A 7,500-nucleotide genomic window follows, 5' to 3' on the forward strand; every position below is an offset into this window, starting at 1 on the left:
TCAGCTTCACGGCAGAAACGCCCCTGGTAATCCATGGAGTACCAGGGGAAAGCCTGTAAAATAAGCCCATACACACTTCTAACATGGCCTTTATCACCCTGTTACTGCATTACGATGACACCCATTTGCTTTTGATCTCATTGTCTGCCAACGTACGGAAAAAGCGGGGGGGCATTAAGGGGGGAGAGAGAGAGACATGGAGATTTTCTCAGCCTCTCATTCTTTTTTTTTTTTTTTTTTTAATTGAACATAAATAGTACACGCAAATGTACAAATAAACATGGCAAGGTAGAACTGAATGTCAATGAAACAACCAGGCATGAAGAAGAAAAGGACATAAGGACATTCGTTCTGTATGTAATCAGAAGTTAATAGTGTTAACGGTTTGTGAGAAATTTACATTGCTAGACAAAAAAAGAAATTAAAAGGAAATAATTAAATAAATAGATAGACCAATGAAATTAAAACCGAAAAAAAAAAATGCAAGGGGAATACGACATGTAATTAAGTTGGCGATTCACAAGGAATCTCAGACATCAAACTGTATATTTTTTGTTGTTTATATATAAACATATATAAACAAACATATATTGTTTGTTGTTTATTTTTGGGATATATTGAGGAATATTTAATGGAAAGGAGTCACAATCGCTTTTTGACAATGTCGAAGTGTATAGGTGGCTATAGAATTTAAAGTTTTCATTGGAAATGATAGCCTCATCTGTAATTTCCTTGTTGTTAAGACGGGCTTCCGCTTTGCTCCGCTCCTCCTCTCCTCCGCTCTTCCGCTCCGGGCCCTGGAACTCCCGATCCGCGGGACTTCGGTGAATTCCGGGCCAGTTTTTTTGCTCTTCTGCTCTCCTCCCCTCCTCCGCTTCTTCGCTCCCCCGCTTTGGACCCTGGAACTCTTGAACAGGGCCGGGCTTCTGCCCTCCGCCTCTCCTCTGCTCATCCGCTCCAGGCCCTGGCACTCCCTGTGATCCAGTCATTCGCATGTGCGTGCCCGGAGGTCCGGGAGCTCCACTCAAACGTCCGGGGGGGGTAAGGGTAAGGGGTCCTGTCCCTCTCCCCCCCTCCTCGCCGCCTCTGAGAAGAGAAACATCTCCTCCACTCCTCCGCTCCTCCGCTGCGGAACCAGGTATTACCGATCCGCCGGACTCAGGCGAATTGCAGAAAGGGGTTTTGCCGTCCTCCGCTCCTCCGCTCCTCCGTTTCGGGCCCTGGAACTCCCGAACCGCTGGACACAAGCGAATCACGGTCCGGGCTTCTGCTCTCCTCCGCTCCTCACCTCATCCGCTCCAGGCCCTGGTACTCCGTGTCCGCGGGAACCCCCCCCAACCCACAAAAACAAACTCTCACACACACACAAACACACGCACACACACACACACACACACACACACAAACACACAAACACACACAGACACACCTGAACTCATCATAGCTGTGCTAATAGCATTGGCCGAAACGTTTCCACAACCAAACCAACATTAGCTCATCCACTCATTCACATATGTGTGTGCCCAGAGGTCCGGGAGCTCCAGTCATAAGTCCGGGTGATCTATGTCCGGAGAAGGCTCACATTAGCCGCTCTAAGGGGTCCTGCTGCCCCCCAGCTTCCCGGCCTTTGAGAAGAGACACATAACTCCGCTCTTCCGCTTCTCCGCTATGGGCCCTGGTACTCCCGATCCTCCGAACTCAGGTGAATTGCGTGACGTGCTTCTGCTCTACTATAAGCCCCTACACACTTCGAACACGGCTGTTATCACCCTGTTACTGCATTTCAATGACACCCATTTGCTTTCGATCTCAGTGTCTGCCACCGTACGGAAAAAGCGGGGGGGTGGGGGGTGGGGGGGCATAAGCGCATTCGTGCTGTAAGTAATCAGAAGTTAATAGTGTTAACGGTTTGCGAGAAATTTTTAATGCTAGACAAAAAAAGAAAATTAAAAGGATATAATTAAATAAATAGATAGAAAAATAAAATTAAAAACGAAAAAAAAAAAATTGTGAGGGGAATATAACATGTAATTAAGTTGGCGGTTCACAGGGAATCTCAGACATCAAACTGTTTTTAATTGAACATAAATAGTACACCCAAATATACAAATGTACAAATAAACATAGCAAGGTAGAACTGAATGTCAATGAAACAACCAGGCATGAGGAAGCAACGGACATGAGGACATTTGTTCTGTATGTAATGAGAAGTTAATAGTGTTACAGGTTTGTGAGAAATTTACAGTGCTAGACAAAAAACGAAATTAAAAGGAAATAATTAGATAAATAGATAGACAAATGAAATTAAAACCAAAAAAAAAAAATGCAAGGGGAATACGACATGTAATTAAGTTGGCGATTCACAAGGAATCTCAGACATCAAACTGTATATTTTTTGTTGTTTATATATAAACATATATAAACAAACATATATTGTTTGTTGTTTATTTTTGGGATATATTGAGGAATATTTAATGGAAAGGAGTCACAATCGCTTTTTGACAATGTCGAAGTGTATACGTGGCTATAGAATTTAAAGTTTTCATTAGAAATTATAGCCTCATCTGTAATTTCCTTGTTGTTAAGACGGGCTTAGCTTTGCTCCGCTCCTCCTCTCCTCCGCTCCTCCGCTCTTCCGCTCCGGGCCCTGGAACTCCCGATCCGCGGGACTTCGGTGAATTCCGGGCCAGTTTTTTGCTCTTCTGCTCTCCTCCCCTCCTCCGCTTCTTCGCTCCCCCGCTTTGGACCCTGGAACTCTTGAACAGGGCCGGGCTTCTGCCCTCCGCCTCTCCTCTGCTCATCCGCTCCAGGCCCTGGCACTCCCTGTGATCCAGTCATTCGCATGTGCGTGCCCGGAGGTCCGGGAGCTCCACTCAAACGTCCGGGGGGGATAAGGGTAAGGGGTCCTGCCCCCCCCCCCCTCGCCGCCTCTGAGAAGAGAAACATCTCCTCCACTCCTCCGCTCATCCGCTGCGGAACCAGGTACTACCGATCCGCCGGACTCAGGCGAATTGCAGAAAGGGGTTTTGCTGTCCTCCGCTCCTCCGCTCCTCCGCTCCTCCGCTCCTCCGCTCCTCCGCTCCTCCGTTTCGGGCCCTGGAACTCCCGAGCCGCTGGACACAAGCGAATCACGGTCCGGGCTTCTGCTCTCCTCCGCTCCTCACCTCATCCGCTCCAGGCCCTGGTACTCCGTGTCCGCGGGAACCCCCCCCAACCCACAAAAACAAACTCTCACACACACACAAACACACGCACACACACACACACACACACACACACACACACAAACACACAAACACACACAGACACACCTGAACTCATCATCGCTGTGCTGATAGCATTGGCCGAAACGTATCCACAACCAAACCAACATTAGCTCATCCAGTCATTCACATATGTGTGTGCCCAGAGGTCCGGGAGCTCCAGTCATAACTCCGGGTGATCTCTGTCCGGAGTAGGCTCACCTTAGCCGGTCTAAGGGGTCCTGCTGCCCCCCAGCTTCCCCGCCTTTGAGAAGAGACACATAACTCCGCTCTTCCGCTTCTCCGCTATGGGCCCTGGTACTCCCGATCCTCCGAACTCAGGTGAATTGCGTGACGTGCTTCTGCTCTCCTATAAGCCCCTACACACTTCGAACACGGCTGTTATCACCCTGTTACTGCATTTCAATGACACCCATTTGCTTTCGATCTCAGTGTCTGCCTCCGTACGGAAAAAGCGGGATGGGTGGGGGGGCATAAGCGCATTCGTGGTGTAAGTAATCAGAAGTTAATAGTGTTAACGGTTTGCGAGAAATTTTTAATGCTAGACAAAAAAAGAAAATTAGAAGGATATAATTAAATAAATAGATAGAAAAATAAAATTAAAAACGAAAAAAAAAAATTGTGAGGGGAATATAACATGTAATTAAGTTGGCGGTTCACAAGGAATCTCAGACATCAAACTGTTTTTAATTGAACATAAATAGTACACCCAAATATACAAATGTACAAATAAACATAGCAAGGTAGAACTGAATGTCAATGAAACAACCAGGGATGAGGAAGCAACGGACATCAGGACATTTGTTCTGTATGTAATGAGAAGTTAATAGTGTTACAGGTTTGTGAGAAATTTACAGTGCGAGACAAAAAAAGAAATTAAAAGGAAGTAATTAAATCAATAGATAGACAAATAAGAAATTAAAACGAAAAAAAAAAAAAAAAATTGCAAGGGGAATGTAACATGTAATCAAGTTGTTTTTTTTTTTTTGTTTTTTTTTTTTACCAAAAAAAAAAGGAACCTCGGACATGGGTAACTATATTTTTTAGTTTTTGGATTTTTCCATAAGTTTTAAGGATTTTTTTTTTTTTTTTTTATATTTCAAAATCGTTTATGAAGACATTAAAATTTGGGGAGCATTTTTGCATTCTGTTCTTGTGAATGAAGAACTTGGCCAGGCCTAAAAGAACATTGACACAGAGTTCATCTGTTATGTTGCTTATAAGTAAACAGAATGTTATATCATCTTTTGAGAAGGAAACTGGTGACGATGGAATGAGAAGGAGAAAAAATATATGGTCAGTGGTTTCAATGTTGTCTTCACAAAATGTACAAATATTATCTTCAAAATTAAAGCGTACCCTCGATAATTCCTTAGATGGGTAGATGTCAGTCATAATTTTGAAGTGGGTCTCTTTTGCCTTGGGGGTATGGGTAGAGTCAGATACATGGTTCGCAGCGTGGCAATCGATTCCTCATCAAATTTATTTAAAATATCCTTTTTTTTTTTTTTGACGTCCAGGGAATAAGTTTCCTGTGAAACATTTCCTAATAAAGGAGTTGCCGCGCTTTTTGTCCACAATTGAGATTCCCTGGAGTGATAGTCGGGGTAACTGTGGTTGTACGGTTCGGTGCGTCATTATATTTTTGGTCAGGAATACAAATTGTCGAGGCAGTGCGTTTCGTAACTTTAGCAACTCTAATATGGGAGGCTTGAATCTGTGTGTAGTACAGAACTGCTCATTGTCCAGAGGACTGCCAGTGTCATCCATCAAGTCAATTATCGACCATATACCTTTCTCAAAGCATTCCTTGTAAAACAGAGGTTTGTTGCCTTGCAGTACATATCGATTGTTCCAAACTATTATACTGTGTGGTGAGAAATTGTGTACGTATATCATTTTCCAGTATAATAATATTTGTTTATGGAACTCTGAACATTTGACAGGAATCTTGTTGATATCCAAGTCAGAGATAAGCAGAAGACTCAGGCCGCCGACTTTGTTGAATAAGTAGTTTGGAGTACAATACCAGAAAGAACGATGAGGTTTGATCCAGGATTTCAACCAGTTCACCTTCAATGTCCCATTCAAGCAGTCCGACTCTATCACTTTCAGCCCTCCTTCACTTGTTTCTTTCACCATATGTGATTTTTCTTAGATGGTGTGGTCTGTTCCTCCAGATAAAGTTGAAATTGATTTGGTTAACAGATTTTACGAGTTGATTTGGAGCAGCATTGGAATACGCTGGGTATATACATCTGGATAAACACATCCATTTTAGTCAAATATATCCGGCCTAATATTGATAAATCTCTCTGGAGCCATATATTAGAATTAAGCTTTACTTTGATTCAGTTTAGATTCAATGTTCCTGGATTGATTTAACGTTTGGTCCTTGGATAGGAAAATGCTCAAGTATTTTATTTCTGATTTCATGGAAACATCGCTGATTTCCTTTAGTGGCGAGTCATGCAGCGCAAGAAGTTTGCATTTCTTTAAGTTTAATGACAATCCTGAAGCCTTGGAGAATGTTTTGGTTGTTTTCGGCACTTATTGGGACTTGATGTTCATTTTTCAAAACTAAGGTTGTGTCATCTGCCAGCAGGCTAATAACAATTTCAGTCCCCAGCACGTCTAACTTTTGGATATCGTTGCTCTTTTCAACATAAACGGCTAGCATTTCGGTAGCAATTATAAATAAATAGGGTGAGATGGGGCAACCTTGGGGGATTCCCACATCAACATGGAAGCTCGGAGTGGTGCCGCTTGGCAGGGTGACACAGCTATGAATATTCTCATAGAGCCCACGGATCACATTCCTGAATATTTAACCAAATCCAAAATGTTCGAGCGTTGCTATGATAAATGGATGTTCGACCGAGTCAAAGGCTTTAGAAAAGTCCAAGAAGGATATGCGGCCATTATCTTCAATGCGATACGCCTCTAAACCCATCGCTCGCCCCGACTCGGGGAATCCTAGAGCCTACTTGCACCCCCGCCCTAACTTAACTCCCTCACTCGTGGAGCTCCCTGAGCTCCACACATCCCGGAGCATCACGCCGACTCATTCACATTTGAATGATTGTCTTTATTTTATGTCCGCTAGATAGAGGCATCCGCACATGCGCATCAGTGGAGCTTCAGGCCGGCTGAGGCATGGACTGAAAATCATAAAGACATGTGTGATGAGCTAAAAGGAAGATAAGCATATTTTTATAATAAATGTAAGAAAGAGAGGGTAATGCAGCCTCAGGGCGGCACTGGCCCGTGTCTCTCCAAGCCTGCCTTTGGGGGGGGGGGGGGGGGGGGGCACGGAGCAGTGTCTCCCTGTGCCGGTCCCAAGCCCGGATAAATGCAGAGGGTTGCGTCAGGAGGGGCATCCGGCGTAAAACGTTTGCCAAAACCAAACATGCGAGTCAACCATAACTATACCATACCGGATGGGTCGCGGACCGGGTTAACAACGACCGCCATTGGTACTGATGACCTACAGGGTACTAATGGAAATCGGGCTACTGTGGGTCGAAGAAAAAGAAGAAGAAGAAGAGGAGGAGTGCGTGTTCGGAAGCAGAGAGAGAGGAGGAAAGGAAAGAGCCTGGGACTGAGAGTAGGGACTTTGAATATTGGGACTATGACAGGAAAAGGTAGAGAGTTGATGGACACGATGCAGAGAAGGAAGCTGGATATACTGTGTGTCCAGGAGACCAGGTGGAAGGGTAGTAAGGCTAGAAGCTTAGGAGCAGGCTTTAAGTTATACTATTATGGTGCTGACAAGAAGAGAAATGGAGTAGGAGTCATCTTGAAGGAGGAGTTTGTAAGGAACGTCCTAGAGGTGAAAAGAATGTCAGATAGACTTATGAGTCTGAAATTGGAAATTGAAGGTGTGATGCTCAGTGTTGTTAGTGGCTATGCGCCACAGGTGGGATGTGAACCTGAAGAGAAGGAGAAGTTCTGGAATGAGTTGGATGAAGTGATGCAGAATATTCCCAGAAATGAGAGAGTGGTAATTGGTGCAGACTTCAATGGACATGTTGGTGAAGGCAATAGAGGGGATGAAGAAGTGATGGGCAGATATGGTATCCAGGATAGGAATGCAGAGGGACAGATGGTGGTAGATTTTGCAAAAGGGATGGAAATGGGTGTAGTGAATACCTTTTTCCAGAAAAAACAGGAACATAGGGTAACTTATAAGAGCGGAGGTAGGAGCACGCAGGTAGACTACATCTTGTATAGACGA

The sequence above is a fragment of the Fistularia commersonii genome, unplaced genomic scaffold (genome assembly GCF_037954325.1).
Source record: "Fistularia commersonii isolate RoL2024-O1a breed Wild unplaced genomic scaffold, RoL_Fcom_v1.0 HiC_scaffold_39, whole genome shotgun sequence".
In the NCBI taxonomy this organism is placed as follows: domain Eukaryota; kingdom Metazoa; phylum Chordata; class Actinopteri; order Syngnathiformes; family Fistulariidae; genus Fistularia; species Fistularia commersonii.